The sequence below is a fragment of the Macrobrachium nipponense genome, chromosome 23, assembly GCF_015104395.2.
Source record: "Macrobrachium nipponense isolate FS-2020 chromosome 23, ASM1510439v2, whole genome shotgun sequence".
NCBI lineage: Eukaryota > Metazoa > Arthropoda > Malacostraca > Decapoda > Palaemonidae > Macrobrachium > Macrobrachium nipponense.
The window spans coordinates 53,458,362-53,475,718 of record NC_061090.1 but is presented as its reverse complement, the minus strand read 5'-3'; the positions used below and the strand labels follow the sequence as shown (position 1 = coordinate 53,475,718).

The window sequence follows — 17,357 nt, the reverse complement described above, 5'->3', positions numbered from 1 at the left end:
AGAGAGGAGAGAGAGAGAGAGAGAGAGAGAGAGTAAAATCATTTACAATTCTAGTTTATATAATGAATATAATTCCAATTTTCAAGTAAGAAAACTGCGAGTGAGACCATTTCTACGTTATATCTTTACATAGAAGTGCGTCTGCAACATGGGTAAGCCATCAGACTTTTATTACTAAAAAAAATAAAAAATAAAAAAAAAACGCTTTCTACGTCGAACAAAATGCATGCAGATGAATCAGTTACTATTATAAGGGTACTTTGTATCACATAATACATTTTGTTCTAAAACAAGGGAATCCTATCACTGAACACTTTACTTGAATACAGAGAGAGAGAGAGAGAGAGAGAGAGAGAGAGAGAGAGAGAGAGAGAGAGAGAGAGAGAGAGGCTGCGCGCCCAGGAGTCATCACTATTCATTGATATTCGCGGATCTGTGGATATTTTCCACTTTTTTTTTTTTTTTTTTTTTTTTTTTGCCCCTTTCCATATGGGGCAAGAGAGGTCGGTGGGTCGGTGTCAGTGGTTCTCCGGGCGTGACGACCTATTTTATGGCTCGATGTACCTCGGAGGTTCGCCATTTCTCGTCTCAGCATTTTTCCGCAACACTAGATCTAACCGAAATGCAATTGTGGTGGGTGTGTTGCTCATTCACAGCATAAAAATCGTTAATTCCCTTTTCATGCACTCTTTGTTAACAGTCATTGACTTTTAATCCCATTCTTCTGTTTTGATAGATTGAGACGTACTTGTCAACATACAAGAAAAACAATTAGGAAAAATAACAATCTTGTCAATCAACAAGAAAAACAATTAGGATAGATAACAATCTTGTTAACAAGCAAGAAAACAATTGGGAAAGATAACAATCATAGATTTTTAATTTCATTCTTCTGTTTTGAGAGATTGAGAGGTTCTTGTCAAAATACAAGAAAAAACAATTAGGAAAGTTAACAATCTTGTTAATCAACAAGAAAAACAATTGGGAAAGATAACAATCTTGTTAACAAAGATGAAAAACAATTGGGAAAGATAACAACCTTGTCAATTGGGAAAGATAAGTATCTTGTTAACAAAACCAAAAAATGGGAAGGATAACAACCATGTCAACAAAAAAGAAACAAAATTGAATATATTATAATATATTCAATTTGACAAATACCACGTTTTTTGACGTGAATTCCCCATTTGGCGTTTTAATAGCCAATTTGAGTACAGAGGAAAAGTCAGCAATAAGAAGAATAGAGAAACTTCTATACAAAATAAACGCGGCTGAAATAGCCATTAATTTCAATAAAACCTGTAATAATAATAATAATAATAATAATAATAATAATAATAATAATAATAATAACAACTACTAAGGCCATGACGCAGTCTAATGACAGTAATGTTACCTGTCTCGAGGGCAAGATTACCCTTTGCATTACCTCGAACCTCATTCGGTATAATGAGGTTCATTATGCCTTCCATTAATAGAACACGTTTACAATGTTCAAAAGGGGAAATCGAGCCAAGAGTCGGGATTTTCATTTCTGTTTGTTTGTGTCTGTTTTTTTCATGGCTTTCATTCTTTACTTTGGAACCGTGAACAGATTTATTTTAGGACTTTATGCGGGTGAATATGTTTCTGTTCTAATTTTTCTTTTAAAGATAAATAAGACTTTTATCTAGTGATGACAGTGCTTTGATTATTAAATAAAACCACACAATTATATTGTGTTCGAGCTCTCTCTGATGGTGGATAAACATTCTTAACCTGATGGTGAAGAAATAGGTTTCATCACAGAAAGTTTGCTCCGGATAAGCCTTTGCCATGTGTGTGCATACGCGCACACACACATATATATATGTGTGTGTGTATGAACAAAAACTGGCATTTTATACATCAAGGAAACCTAAAATTGTAATTGAAGAAGGGAAGAAGGACAACACTTTCGACACGAGGAGTATCCAACAGAAAATAGAAAAAATTAAAGGAATATATATATATATATATATATATATATATATATATATATATATATATATGATATATATGTAATATATGTGTGTGTGTGTGTGTGTGTGTGCGTGTACTATATATATATATATATTTATATATATATATATATATATATATGTATATATATATATATGTGTGTGTGTGTGTGTACTCTATATTATATATATATATATATATATATATATATATATATATATATATATATTATATATATATATATATATATAAGTTTTAGTACATTATCAATTGGCTCTCGAACACTTTGGTTAAGGCTAAGAAAGTACAGTTTCTAGCCAGGTCTGTTCTTATGGTCCAGACATTTAAAATATGAGTATCACTCCATTACCAATGTTAATAATAATAAAATACTAAATAAAAAGTGTTGGTACTTACAAAGGTATTACTGCCTTACCAATGTTAATAATGATAAAGTACCAAATAAAAATTGTTGATACTTACAAAAGTATCACTTAATTACCAATGTTAATAATAATAAAATACTAAATAAAAATTTTGGGTACTTACAAAGGTATTCACTGCATTACTAATGTTATTAATGATAAAATACTAAATAAAAATGATTGATAATTACAAAGGTATCAGTGCATTACCAATGCTAACACTAATAAAATACTAAATAAAAATTGTTTGATGTTTTCAAAAGTATCACTGCATTACCAATGTTAATAATTGTAAAATACTAAATAAAAATTGTTGGTACTAAAAAGATATCACTGCATTATCAGTGTTAATAACGATAAAATACTAAATAAAAATTTTTGATGCTTACAAAGGTATCACTGCACTACCAATGTTAATAATGATAAAATACTAAATAAAAATTGATTGATACTTACAAAGGTATCACTGCACTACCAATGTTAACACTAATAAAATACTTAATAAAAATTGTTGATGCTTAATAATGATAAAATACTAAATAAAAAATGTTGGTACTTACAAAGGTATTCACTGTATTACCAATGTTAATAATGATAAAATACTAAATAAAAATTGTTGATACTTACAAAAGTATCACTGCATTATCAATGTTATTAATGATTAAATACTAAACAAAAATTATTGATACTTACAAAGGTATCACTGCATTACCAATGTTAACACTAATAAAATACTAAATAAAAATTATTGATAATTACAAAGGTATCACTGCATTACTAATGTTAATATTGATGAAATACTAAATAAAAATTTTTGGTACTTACAAAGGTACGCCAGTGTCCAAGTGGAAATGCACCTGTCTGCGTCATCACTCAGTTTAAAACCTGTGGGAAGAAAATAAACGTCATTAAACCCTTTGGATCATATATGAAGAGCTCACGTCTCATTCCCTACTCAAGCCAAAGTCACCTTTCAGTGACTCTCAACTCCTCTCTTTAACTATTCGTTTCATTATACAATCTTTTAATACTTACCACAATAAAGTAAAAGTAACTTTGCTTTACAATCACACCAGAATCATAGCAGGGATAACACTACAAAAAGCTACTAAGTAAACTATGCTCGTAAGAGAAAACTGGCTTTGGAACTTAATAACCAACCGCGAAATAGTTTACTTTCTTTCAGCCTCGCGTTTACTATGCATGAGATGGCGCCTTTCCTTGGAAACCCTACTGAGAAATAAAAGCAAAATTCCCCTTACCTTTCCCCTAACCCCCTTCCATGCCACCTCAACTCCCACGTGTTAAACGCTTAAACCACCACCCTAAAAGGAAAGATGTATAAACAGCATCTTTGAGGAACGCTGCATGAGGACCAGACTTCGCAAACGGGACGTAGGAATACACGCTATTACTACTTTTTTGCTTTGCATTCGTAAGGCCCATAATTCGGCCATGGTCTTTGTCAAAGAGTCGACCGAGCAGATAAATGTACCAAGGTCACTTGGTCAACAAAGGGGTATAGGGCAACACAATCTATATCCCTAAAGACGTACTGGGATTCTTAAGACTACCCTACTAGCTCCACTCCTCTGGAGGGAAATATACAAATACACACATATTTATATAGTATATATAGCATATATACATGCATAAATACACACACGTATAGCAAGCGTGAACAATCTCATTGATTTCTACGCAACAAAAATAATTATAAGAAGAGGGTTTCACTGTTCTTCGGACTCTTCACGAGTGAGCTTCGAGTTTGCAAAAAAAGTTGTGAACTGTTTCTCAAGGCCCAGTCAGACTTGAAGCAGTTTAAAATTGATATCATTACTTCTGCCGATGATGGTTTATTACTTAAAATTTCCAAACGGTTACTTCATGAACAACGGGGTTTGGTGTAAAGCAAAGCAAGGCCAAGGCTATAATTAAACTTAACGATCGTGAACTATGAGCAAGTAAAAACCTTCGGCTCCGGCTGAAGATGAACTGAACGCTGCTGACTTCGGGAAAGTGATAATATTGACCTCATTCATTATTAGCAAGAGGGAAAACTCCTTTGATGGCCGGATGCGAGGAAATGGGAGGGAGACCTTCTTGATATCGTAGTGTTTTGAGAGACTCCGGTAAGGTCTCCCTTGTCCTAAGACGCATTTGTTATTTCTTTATTTGAAAAACCTTGAGTTAGTAGAGTAACGACCAGTGACTGGCCAACGTCAAAACATGGCTTTATTTGCAGTCGATACTGTTTTATTTTTTTTATTTATTTTTTTTTAAACCTTGAGTTAGTAGGACAACGATCAGTAACTGCCAACGTCAAAACGTGGCTTTGAATGTGTAAATTTACGTCTGTGGATTTTAACTGACCTTCCGCCCGTGTTAAACAGGTCTGCGTTTTGTCATTCATGTTTAAATTAGGCTTAAAACCAGACTGCAGACACGTCTGTAAATAAAGTGTATGTATATATGTGCATGCCTGTACGTCTGTAAGACAGTACCGGATCGTCAGTTGGAACTTAAGACTTTGTGTATATATGACTGTGAGAGTCGGTACAGTTTACGTAACCTTGCATACAGACATGTATGTACAGAATGTATGTAAGTGTGTGCGTATACTTATTGACACGAACCTCAGCTGGCTGATTAAAACGAATAACTCTGTATCCTGCGGCTACGCAGTCCAGACGCCTTGTAATTCACAGAGGAACCTTCCCATTCATTAAATATTCACCGAGAAGCCACAATGGGAGAGAGGCTTCCATGGGGGGGGGGGGGGGGGGGGGTACTGAGACCCCTCTTCGAGAGCTTCCCCCGCCTCCCAAGCGTTTCGTTCGTTTCAGGTTTTCATAGCTCGGGGTTTTTTCTTTCTCTTTCGCTGTGAGATCAACGGAAGAACGCCGAAATCCATCTACCTGGATTTTATCAACTTGAAACGTTCCGAAGATCTTGTGTTCTCTCTCTCTCTCTAGCTAGCCCTGATATTATTTCAGAATTGGACTCTCTCTCTCTCTCTCTCTCTCTCTCTCTCTCTCTCTCTCTCTCTCTCTCTCTCTCCTTGTATTATTTTCAGAATTAGACCCTCTCTTCTCTCTCTCTCTCTCTCTCTCTCTCTCTCTCTCTCGATATTATTTCAGAATTAGACTCTCTCTCTCTCTCTCTCTCTCTCTCTCTCACACACACACACACACACACGCACGAGGATTGTACATGAAATAGGTAGACAAATAACTCTAAGTTTGAGGGACCGAGGAAGATCTATTCGCCTACTTCACAAGAGATTCATCGTGTGCCTAAATGAACGATCAAGAAAACATAGCTGATCAACAGCTTCATCCTCTCTTAGTAGATAACATTTAAGCAAAGGTGACGGAATCTCCAGAAACAGGTAGCATTTGAGCTGCACCACTTCCAGCGAAATTTCGCCCATACGGTGAGGCGAACCATTTCAATGACTGTGGCCATCAAAAATGTATGGTAGACGCCAAACAAACCTTTGTATTTTTTAGCGGGAATTTCTCTCGAAGAGAATTGTAGTCAGTGTGTATGACAGGTTGGGAAGGTTAAATCCCTCCAGGAATACTACAGGGAGATGTAACTGACATCTTGAGCTCTTAGGTATACAAACTGAATACCGTGCATATATATATATATATATATATATATATATATATATATATATATATAGATATAGATAGATATATATATACACACATATCTCTCTCTCTCTCTCTCTCTCTCTCTCTCTCTCTCTCTCTATATATATATATATATATATATATATATATATATATATATATATATATTATATATATATCTATATATATATATATATATATATATATATATAATATATATACATATATCTGTATGAGAGAGAGAGAGAGAGAGCAATTCTAACTTTTCAGCACAAAATTATTATTATTATTATTATTATTTTTTTTTTTTTTTTTTTTTTTTTGCTCTATCACAGTCCTCCAATTCGACTGGGTGGTATTTATAGTGTGGGGTTCCGGGTTGCATCCTGCCTCCTTAGGAGTCCATCACTTTTCTTACTATGTGTGCCGTTTCTAGGATCACACTCTTCTGCATGAGTCCTGGAGCTACTTCAGCCTCTAGTTTTTCTAGATTCCTTTTCAGGGATCTTGGGATCGTGCCTAGTGCTCCTATGATTATGGGTACGATTTCCACTGGCATATCCCATATCCTTCTTATTTCTATTTTCAGATCTTGATACTTATCCATTTTTCCCTCTCTTTTCTCTTCAACTCTGGTGACCCATGGTATTGCGACATCAATGAGTGATACTTTCTTCTTAACTTTGTCAATCAACGTCACGTCTGGTCTGTTTGCACGTATCACCCTATCCGTTCTGATACCATAGTCCCAGAGGATCTTTGCCTGATCGTTTTATATCACTCCTTCAGGTTGGTGCTCGTACCACTTATTACTGCAAGGTAGCTGATGTTCTTGCACAGGCTCCAGTGGAGGGCTTTTGCCACTGAATCATGCCTCTTTTTGTACTGGTTCTGTGCAAGTGCCGGGCATTCACTTGCTATGTGGTTTATGGTTTCATTTTTCGTATTGCACTTCCTACATATGGAGAGATGTTATTTCCGTCTATCGTACTTTGAACATATCTGGTTCTTAGGGCCTGATCTTGTGCCGCTGTTATCATTCCTTCAGTTTCCTTCTTGAGCTCTCCCCTCTGTAGCCATTGCCAATTGTCATCGCTGGCTAGTTCTTTAGTCTGTCGCATGTATTGTCCGTGCATTGGTTTGTTGTGCCAGTCCTCTGTTCTTTCTGTCTTTCTCCTGTCTCTGTATATTTCTGGGTCTTCGTCTACTTTTATTAGTCCTTCTTCCCATGCACTCTTTAGCCACTCGTCTTCACTGGTTTTCAGATATTGCCCCAGTGCTCTGTTTTCGATGTTGACGCAGTCCTCTATACTTAGTAGTCCTCTCCCTCCTTCCTTTCGTGTTATGTATAGTCTGTCCGTATTTGCTCTTGGGTGTAGTGCTTTGTGTATTGTCATTGTTTCCTGGTTTTCTGATCTATGCTGCGGAGTTCTGCCTTCGTCCATTCCACTATTCCTGCGCTGTATCTGATTACTGGCCCTGCCCATGTGTTTATGGCTTTTATCATATTTCCGGCGTTGAGTTTTGACTTGAGTATCGCCTTGAGTCTCTGCATATATTCTTTCCTGATCGTGTCCTTCATCTCTTGGTGTTTTATATCTCCTCCTTCCATTATTCCCAGGTATTTGTATCCTGTCTCATCTATGTGTTTGATGTTGCTCCCATTTGGTAGCTTTATCCCTTCAGTTCTCGTTACTTTGCCTTTTTGTATGTTGACTAAGGCGCATTTTTCTATTCCAAACTCCATCCTGATGTCCCCAGATACAATCCTTACAGTCTGGATTAGGGTATGTATTTCCTTGATGCTCTTACCATACAGCTTGATGTCGTCCATGAACATCAGATGGTTGATTTTGTTGCCTCTTTTCTTGAGTTGGTACCCGGCATCCATCTTCTGTATACTTTTGTCATGGGAATCATGGCTACTACGAAGAGTAGTGGGGACAGTGAGTCGCCCTGGAAGATCCCTCTCCTGATATTAACCTCTGCTAGTCTTATTCCAGAGCTTGTAAGTATTGTATTCCAGTTGCGCATTGTATTTTTGAGGAAGCTGATGGTATTTTCCTCTGCCCCATATATTTTCAGGCATTCTATTAGCCATGTGTGTGGTATCATGTCGAAGGCTTTCTTATAGTCTATCCATGCCATGCTTAGGTTGGTTTTCCTTCTCCTACTGTTCTTCATTACCATTTTGTCTATCAGGAGCTGGTCTTTTGTGCCCCTACACTTCCTTCTGCAGCCTTTCTGTTGGTGGGGGATGGTGTTTGTCTCCTCTAGGTAGTTGTATAGCCTTTCACTGATGATACCTGTTAGTAACTTCCACATTATTGGAAGGCAGGTGATAGGCCTGTAGTTACTGGCTATATTTCCCTTACTCTTGTCTTTTTGTACTAAGGATGTCCTTCCTGAGGTCATCCATTTGGGTGCATGGTGATTTGAGATACAATGCTAGAGTTGTTCTGCTATTCGTGGGTGTAGGGCCTTGAAGTTTTTGAGCCAGTATCCATGGACTTCATCGGGACCTGGGGCTTTCCAGTTTGGCATTTTCTTTAGTTGGTGTCTGACTGTGTCTGTCGTGATGTCTGTGAATCTTTGTTTTATTCTCCCTTATTATTATTATTATTATTATTATTATTATTATTATTATTATGAAAATGATAGCGAGACATGAGAACAATCTACTCGAGTCAACTTCTTTTAGTACTTAATAGAAATCGTGGGATCTCGTCCGCCAGGCATCACGTCTCTTCTCAGTCGCTGCATGAAAAGCTCATTGAATGTGATGACGGCTGATTAAGGCCTCCTTCGACAGCAAAACGCAATTCGCTGTCTCGGTGAGAGACAGGAACGCGCTGCCCAAAGTCTCTCTCTGAAACATTGCTTTTGCTCTTCTTTCTCCTGAGCTGGTTCATGAGCACCTCCTTCAAGGAGCTAGGGTTTTGTTTAAGTTGGTTTGCTTGTGTCTTTCTGTGTGTGGTTGAATTTTACAGGCTTTTGTGTCGGACACACACACACACATATATTTATTTGTATATATCGCAATCATTAAGCTACAAATGTCTCTCAATAATATCAAATTCACTCAGCCTCGGAATAAACACCGGTAGAGAAATTGGGAAGCCACGAATTTTCTGCAACGCTACACTACTGGATTATGAAGAAAGATCTGTGAAAGAAAGTTGTATTACGCAAACAAACACGATATATATATATATATATATATATATATATATATATATATATATATATGTATATATATGCAAATATTTATATATGCTATGTATATATATATATATATATTATATATATATATATATATTATATATATATATATGTATATATATATATATATATATATATATATATATATATATATATGTATATATATATATATATATATATATATATATATATATATATATATATATATATATGTAGAATCTACTGGTCACCTTTCTACAAGATACATATGCATTGTAATATCCAAAATGCCCTCTTAACTTGTCGGAATTCTTTGGTCATTTTTAGATACGCTTGTCACTACAACCCTGAAGATCCAAGTTCAAAGAAATTTTTTGTGATGTCTGGTACCGGTGTGGGGTGAGTATAACACGAGCTTATGCAAATATTTCGGGAAACGAAAGCATAAAAGTAAATTCTGGGCAGAAAATATTCTCTAAACATGCATTTTCAGGCTGCGTTAGTTGGTGAGATGAGCTTCTAAGTATAACCGGGTGCGAGATGTCGGGGTTGTCTGGGATATGGGATTTGGGGGTGAGGGTAGGGTGGGTGTGGGGGGGGGGGTAGGGGGGGGGGAGGGGGGAAGGTTGGAGGGGATTGGGGTCAGGGGTGGTGTGGTGAATGAGCGAGGTAATTATAGCAATCAACTGATCAGTTATTGACGTCACTCTCAGCAACCCCGATTTTCCAAAAGCCATGATAGATAAGTGGGCGTGTTGCCAGATTTCAACACGAAAAGTGGGCGTGTCTGCCAGAATTCAAGTGTCAAATTCCCGTTTCATTTTCAAAGCAAGAAACTGGAAGCAATGCCTTACCGGTTCAGCAGTGTGGATAATGAGGATACGACGCTGGAGGAACACACAATTGGTTTGCAAGATCACCAAATCTGACAACACTGGGGTTATTAGCTCTAGGGATATATAGGAAATCGCTGGCGTGCAGTAAGAAAATTAACAATAATTAGGAATATCCTGTTTGAATTTGACTTACTGATGTGACTGTGGACATTACAAACACACATACACACTGGTGCATACGTATACATGCTTAGTACATATTCGACAAATCGAATCTGTCTGTTAACGTCATATACAACGACGCATACGACATGTCTTTAATGTATTTACTGGCGAACGCATCTCAACCCACTGACACATTCTAAATCCATCACAGACACTCTTGATTTTGCCTCACTCCCGCGGGTCGAGTTTCGGTCGTTTTAAAAGGAAATGTTTGCGCTTTAATCGGCTGTTGTCCTTTTCATATTCTCTGTAAAGGGGTGGGGGGTGGGAGGGAGGAATGTGTGGGTAGACAGTTCAATTGTGACTGTCAGTCGGGAGATCGAGGTTCGTTCCCAGTGTGAGTCAGAATTATATATATATATCTTATATCAGGGAATATTTCCTATTTTCCTCAACGATACAAAGCGCAAATAAAATTTGAACGTGTTATTCCCATGAATTTACAAACTTAACGCCAGTGCATTATGAACATACGTAAAAAAATAAAAACTCAATATATATTATATATACTTATATATATATATATATATAATCTATATAAATATATTATTTTATATAATATATTTATTTAATATAGTATATAATTATATATATATATATAAATGTTATGTATTTATATATAATATGTTAGTTTTTATTTTTTTGCGTAAGTTCACAACGCACTGGCATTAAGTTGTAATGAAGAAACATCATTATATCTGGAAAAAATAAAAATCCAGTCAATTTAAATTCATGAGAATAACACGTTCGATTTTACTTGCGCTTTGCATTGTTAAGGAAAATATGAAATATTTCCTGATAGAGGATTTACGAGTCTCATGGTTTTGTACCTGGGAAATAAGCAGCTTAACATCACTCCCCCTCCCCGACACCCCCGCCCCCCCAACAACAATATTCCCCAAAATTCGAGCAACATATTGCAAGCCAAGTGTATGATTTTTATTGAAGAGAAATGGTGTAAAACCCTGTGACACTGGAATGGTTCGAATCTTTAATAAACCCCAATATTTTATCTATGACAGTTTTCTCCTCCTTGAAAGGCATATTTCATTTAGCTCATATACGCATGTTTTGCCTACAGTTAAGTAAAAATATTGCATGTTTGCATATCTAAATATATAATTATGAGTGTCAGCATAATGTGTATACACACACGCACACTCCTATATTATGTACATATACCTATATATATATATATATATATATATATATATATATATATATATATATATATATATATATATATATATATATATATATATGTGTGTGTGTGTGTTGTGTTCATCGCATCACTTATCCATTACTTTTTCATGACTTAATGTTCTTAGTATCTTAAATATTAAGGATGCAAATGCAACAAAGATTTTCCAATATATGATGATCGATTAATATTACAACAGAAATAACTGGAAATTCCGTTTTATTTTTATTTTATTTCTTTGTTTTATAAAAAAAAATTTGTGTTACTTCCTTTACACCTGACTTGCAATATTAGTATTACTCTAATACTGCTTTTGCTAATACTGTTGTTATTCTCATGACTGCATTAGCTCGAACGCCTACAATTACCAAGCTGTAGCAATACTAGTCAAGTTGTGCGAATTCGATACAGAACCTGCAATACATGGAGAATGTAGTAGTTTCTGTTTGTAGATACAGTCTGGCTTAATTTTCACTCGCTCAGATGGGTAATTGACTCATTATTGACAAAGGAAACTGTAATGAACCTCATAACGGCTAATAGGGTTTTGGGTGATCCAGCGAATAACCAACCCTTTGTTGCAGAGAATTTTCGCCTTTTTTTTTTTTTTACAAGGAATTCCTCGGCATTAAGTTTAAATAGTACGGAATGCAAGTACACTATACACACACACACACACACACACACGTACGTGTGTCTGTCTATAACACAAGTTAAGTACGGTGTGGTAATTGGGCATGCATTAAAAAAAAAACCCGTATTAGCTATAAATTGCATTGAAGAAATATATGTGTAGAAGTGTGCTAGTGCTTGCAACTTCAATCAAGCAATGTTGTGGACCCCATAGAACATTATAAATATAGTCTCGTAATAGAGAGTTTTTCCCAGTTATTATTATTATCATTCAGAATATGCGCACCCCCATATCGAATACAGCGGAAGGTCGCACATTTACTATAGAAGCTTTTACGAAAAAATAATAATAACAATAATGAAAAATAAATAAATAAATAAATAAATAAAGCATAAAAAATGGCGAATTTTCAAAAAACCATGGCCCGGCTGTCTCATCTCATTAATGCCCCCATCTTGATAGAAGCGCCTTAATCCGGCCTCTGCTCGTCTTCGGAATGCTCCGAGGACTCCGAGGGCAATTACGCCATATCCCCCCCGATGCTTAAGTGGTCTTAGGGTTAATGGATTCGCAAGGCGTCTCCGGGAGCTATTTGGACTTAGGCGCATCAGGTGGAACACGGGCCTATGTGTAAGTAATTCGGGAAATGAAAAAAACAAAAGTCACTCAGAGCAGAAAATACTCTTATAAGAGGTTCCCTCTTAAGTCTTCATCTGTCGGCGAAGTGAATTTTTAGACGATCCGTCAAGTCATTAACACTTGCCTCAGGCGAGAGAGGTTGTTTACGGGATTTTGATTTATGTAGATTTTTTGGCATTACCCCAAGCATTGGCCAACTGAGGCCATTCAGCGTTGAAACGGAAATTGACAATGAAAATGTTTGAAAGGTGTTACAGGAAGAAAACCTCAAAGCAGAGGGTGGACAGTAAGATGGAGAAAGAGAATATGAACGGACGGAGATACAGTAAAAGGAATGAAAGTAGTTGCAACTGGGGGGCCGAAGGGAAGCTGCAAAGAACATTAAGTAATGCCTACATTGCACCGAATGAGGTGCACTGACGGCACTACCCCCATACGGGGTGTTTGTTTACGGGAGGTCTGAGTCTCCCTGGGGTGATGTGGGGTAGGCAGATGGAACGAATGAGGCAAGTGATTAACTTACAGCTATACGTATAAAGAAAGTATTATAAGTATTTTACTTGTACTGCCATCTCGTCGCCACAGAATTGCTGATTCAGGAGTCAGGGCTAGGACTACCAAGTTTCTGCTGAGTGAGTAAATATGACAGCAGTCACGATGCCAAGGGAAAAGCAGGGTGGGAGGAAATTTTATTTTGAATAATTCCAGCTTTTCTACTCGTTTGATGACTGTACGAATAGACTGCCTTTGACGGGACGGGCAGAAGGGATTTTTTTTCAGTAGGTCCCAATCTTGTTTCATTTGATGGAGACAAAACAGTTTTCATTGAAGCGGGTTTCCCTTAGACTGGGGTCTGATGAATGTACCTTTGATGGAAAGGGACTGAGATCTTTAAATAATACATTTCAAATCTTTGATTGGTTTTTAAATGAATAGGCCTAGCTTTGATGGAGGGGATTTCACGGCTGTGCAATCTAATAATTGGTTAATTGACCTGTTGCTGAAGTTTGGTCGGAACATTAATTATCCTTATCACATTACATTTGTCAAAATTTCCGTGTCCACACTATACTACACTTACTAAGGTTGTGCTCCTAAAAGAGTAAAAAAAAATTATATATATACGTGTATATTATAATATATATAGATTATATATATATATATATTATATATATATATATATATATATTTATATGTGTGTGTGTGTGTGTGTGTGGTGTGTGTGTATGTATAATGTATGTTTAAGTGAATCATGAAAGTTTGGAACGTGATAAATGCATAAATAAAGAAAGATATAAGCCACGAAGGAAAGTGAAACACTGGAGCAGCTACAAGATCTTTCGACTCAACGCCCTTTACTTAGCAGACTGCTGCGTAAAGGACGTCGATCGGAAGATCTTGGAGCTACTCCGTTGTTTATCTTTCCTTTCCTTCGTGGCTTATACCTTTATATATATATATTATATATTATATATATATATATATATATATACATATAATATATATATATATATATATATACATATATATATATATATATATATATATATATATATATATGTATACACACATACATATATATATATCCATATATACATATATACATATATATATATATATATATATATATATATATATATGTATATATGTATATATGCTAACCTTAAAAAGAAAAATAAGAAGATGAAGGACACAGAGAGAGAGAGAGAGAGAGAGAGAGAGAGAGAGAGAGAGAGAGAGAGAGCGAGATATGATTACGTCATTCGCTTTGTCCTAAATGGAATATGAATACATAGCAATTCCCATCCTTTGTTGCATATTAACACGGTTATTAGAGGCTGCTGTAAGAGTTATACTAATTGCAAAACAGGGCTTTAAATTTTTAAAATATTTACTGCAAGTGATGAAGCATAGAAAATATATATATATATATATTTTCTTTTCGCTGAAGAATTGCACAATTTCGGAGGGATCTGCGCGAGCAGAACTGTTGAGGGATTTGCAAGGCAAAAGTAACAAATTTATTTGTAATAGAAAATAAGTAAAATACATTTAATATGTACGAATAAATACAGACGCTAAATGTACAGTCAGGATTGGTTGTAACAGCGGCATCATCTCCAGGGTCATCCCCAGGGCAAGAAGGGTCTGCAGTATGGCAACTTAAAGGTGAGTCAGTCAGTCGGTAAATGTCTGAATAATAACACGGGAGGGAAGTGGCGAGGAGGAGGAGGAGGAGGAGGAGGAGGAGGTAGGGAGGAGGAGGACTGACTGGCAACCAAAAGGACCTGAATGATTTATGTCTTAGGGACAACACTTCCTAGAAGCCGACGCCTCCAGGCCATGTATGTAGCTGCTCGTGTTTCCCATCATCCAGAGAGCTTTTCGTTTTTTCTCCTTTTCTTAACTTTTTCCTTTTTTTTTAAAGTCTGTAAAAGTTGGACCTTGTGATCTTGTAACCGTCAACTTGTTTCAGAAGAGTTTTTGAGGAATGTTTCTGAGAGATGCCGATTGGTTTAATAAATAAGCGTTCGAGGAGGCATCCCCAGGAGGTAGGGGGGGAGGGACGCCTCCGATTACCTTCTCATTGAACCCCGCCCTTCTTTAATACCCAAGAGACACCCTCCTACCCGCCCCGACCCCCAATAACAACAACCTTGTTAAATGTGGGGGCGTTTTTGAAAGGGGCGATTTTACATTGGGGCGAATTTGCTAAAAGTGGGGTATGATGGGTGGGGGGCCGATTTTGAATGGGTCGATTTTGCTAAAAGCTGGGGCGCTTTTGACAGTGCAATTTTACAGTGGGGGGCGATTTTGCTTATAGTGATGGGGTTTTTGAAGGGAAGGGGGCGATTTTACTGTGGGGGGACGTTTATGAAGGGAGACGATTTTACAGTGAGGGCGATTTTTGGTAAACTTGGGGGGGGGGGTTAGGGGGGGGGGGGGCGGAGTCGATTTTTTGAAGGGGCTGATTTTGTGTGTGATAGTGGGGGAGATTTTTGAAAATTTTTGCTAAAAAGTGGGGGGGGGTGGTACGTTTTTGAAGGCGGCGATTAACAGTGGGGGTGAGATTGGGTGTTGAGTCGTTTTAGTTTTTGACGGGAGCCCATTTGACCTGCACCCGGTACACAACCTAACCCCCATGTAGGCCTCCACGCCCTGCGCATACCAAGCTAATAACTTAACTATTTGTGAATAGCACAAGAACAAATTTAATGCTTTCTGTAGGTCTGACAGCCCTTTGATATGAACACAGCAATTGGTAAAAAATTCACTCAAATGTAAGGGAATAAAAATGGATAAATTTTCAACCATAACAATAACATAATGCAAGAAAGATATAGATTTTTATTTTGTTTGTTTGTAAGGTGTTTTTACGCTGCATGGAACCAGTGGTTATTCAGCAACGGGACCAACGGCTTTACGTGACTTCCAACGACGTCGAGAGTGAACTCCTATCACCAGAAATACACATCTCTAACCCGTCAGGGGAATGGCAGAGAATAGAACTCGCGGCGACCGAGGTGGCAGGCCAAGACCATACCAACCACGGCACTGAGGCGCTTAAGAAATATGTAGATAATGACATACGGATATATAATTTGAACTGTTATTGAAAAGGAGACAGTAACAGAACCGTTTCAAAACTATCGCAATATTTTCCACTTCTTATATTTTCTTGTTTCAGTAATCATTGCACAGATAAGAGCTTAGAACAAAGTACTTATTCCTTAGCAGCCCTAAATATAAAAAAAAAAGATTAAACAAATTTTGACTATGTCAATATCCTTGCTCTGTAGAGGAAGATATCTTTCCTTCATAAAACGCACTGTGCATCTGCGTCTCTTTGTATGTTACAATAAACTTATCTCTGAACTGGCCGTCGTCCAGCCCAGGAACAGCTCCTCTCGGCAATGCCCACGATATATAAAAGCAATTTAGGAACCTTCGTCAGAATTCCTGAACTTGAATCTAATCCGTATCTTATGCAACATTTCTCTCACTTTGGCATAATTCACCGATATCAAAATATTTCAGCAGTGATTCAAATTCAGGGAAACCAAATCATTCTAAGGAAAAGACCAATGATACGAATCCTGGTGAATTGATCTTCATAAATTCACGTATGTCCTTATTTTTCCGCCTGCAATGTAGGATACGGAGCAAGAGTTCAGCTTTAGTAATCCGAAGCATGTTCATTACACGATCGGAAATAGTTTCGTGGGGGGCGAAATTTGACCGCTGCTGACAGGCTGACTTCCAAAACTGAAGTCATTCATTCCTAAATTGAGAGAGAGAGAGAGAGAGAGAGAGAGAGAGAGAGAGAGAGAATGAAATGTTTAAGCTGGCCTTTCGGCCTCTTTTACAGATGGCCTTCCCATCCCAAACCAGACCAGCCATTCATCAAACACATGACGTAGCTTTAATGGAAATATTCTTGAAATGTAAAAAAAAAAAAAGGGTTAAAATTGAGTGAACGAAATATTTTCAGAGTAATAAACAGGAGGTGGTGAACTTACTGTGTCAAATTTAGCAGTGAATTTGAGGATCACTACTGAAGGCTGTTTGAAGTGA

The 17,357-nt window shown here is 36.9% G+C and overlaps 1 long non-coding RNA gene across 1 annotated transcript in view; it reads right to left on the bottom strand.

Moving 5' to 3' along the window:
- Positions 1–3,234: 3,234 nt before the first annotated feature.
- The window catches only part of LOC135200788 (uncharacterized), a 370,704-nt gene continuing 356,581 nt past the window's right edge, over positions 3,235–17,357 (bottom strand). Inside the window, exon 3 of the long non-coding RNA XR_010311364.1 lies at positions 3,235–3,290. This is a non-coding gene — a long non-coding RNA (uncharacterized LOC135200788). The remainder of the gene's footprint in view (positions 3,291–17,357) is intronic.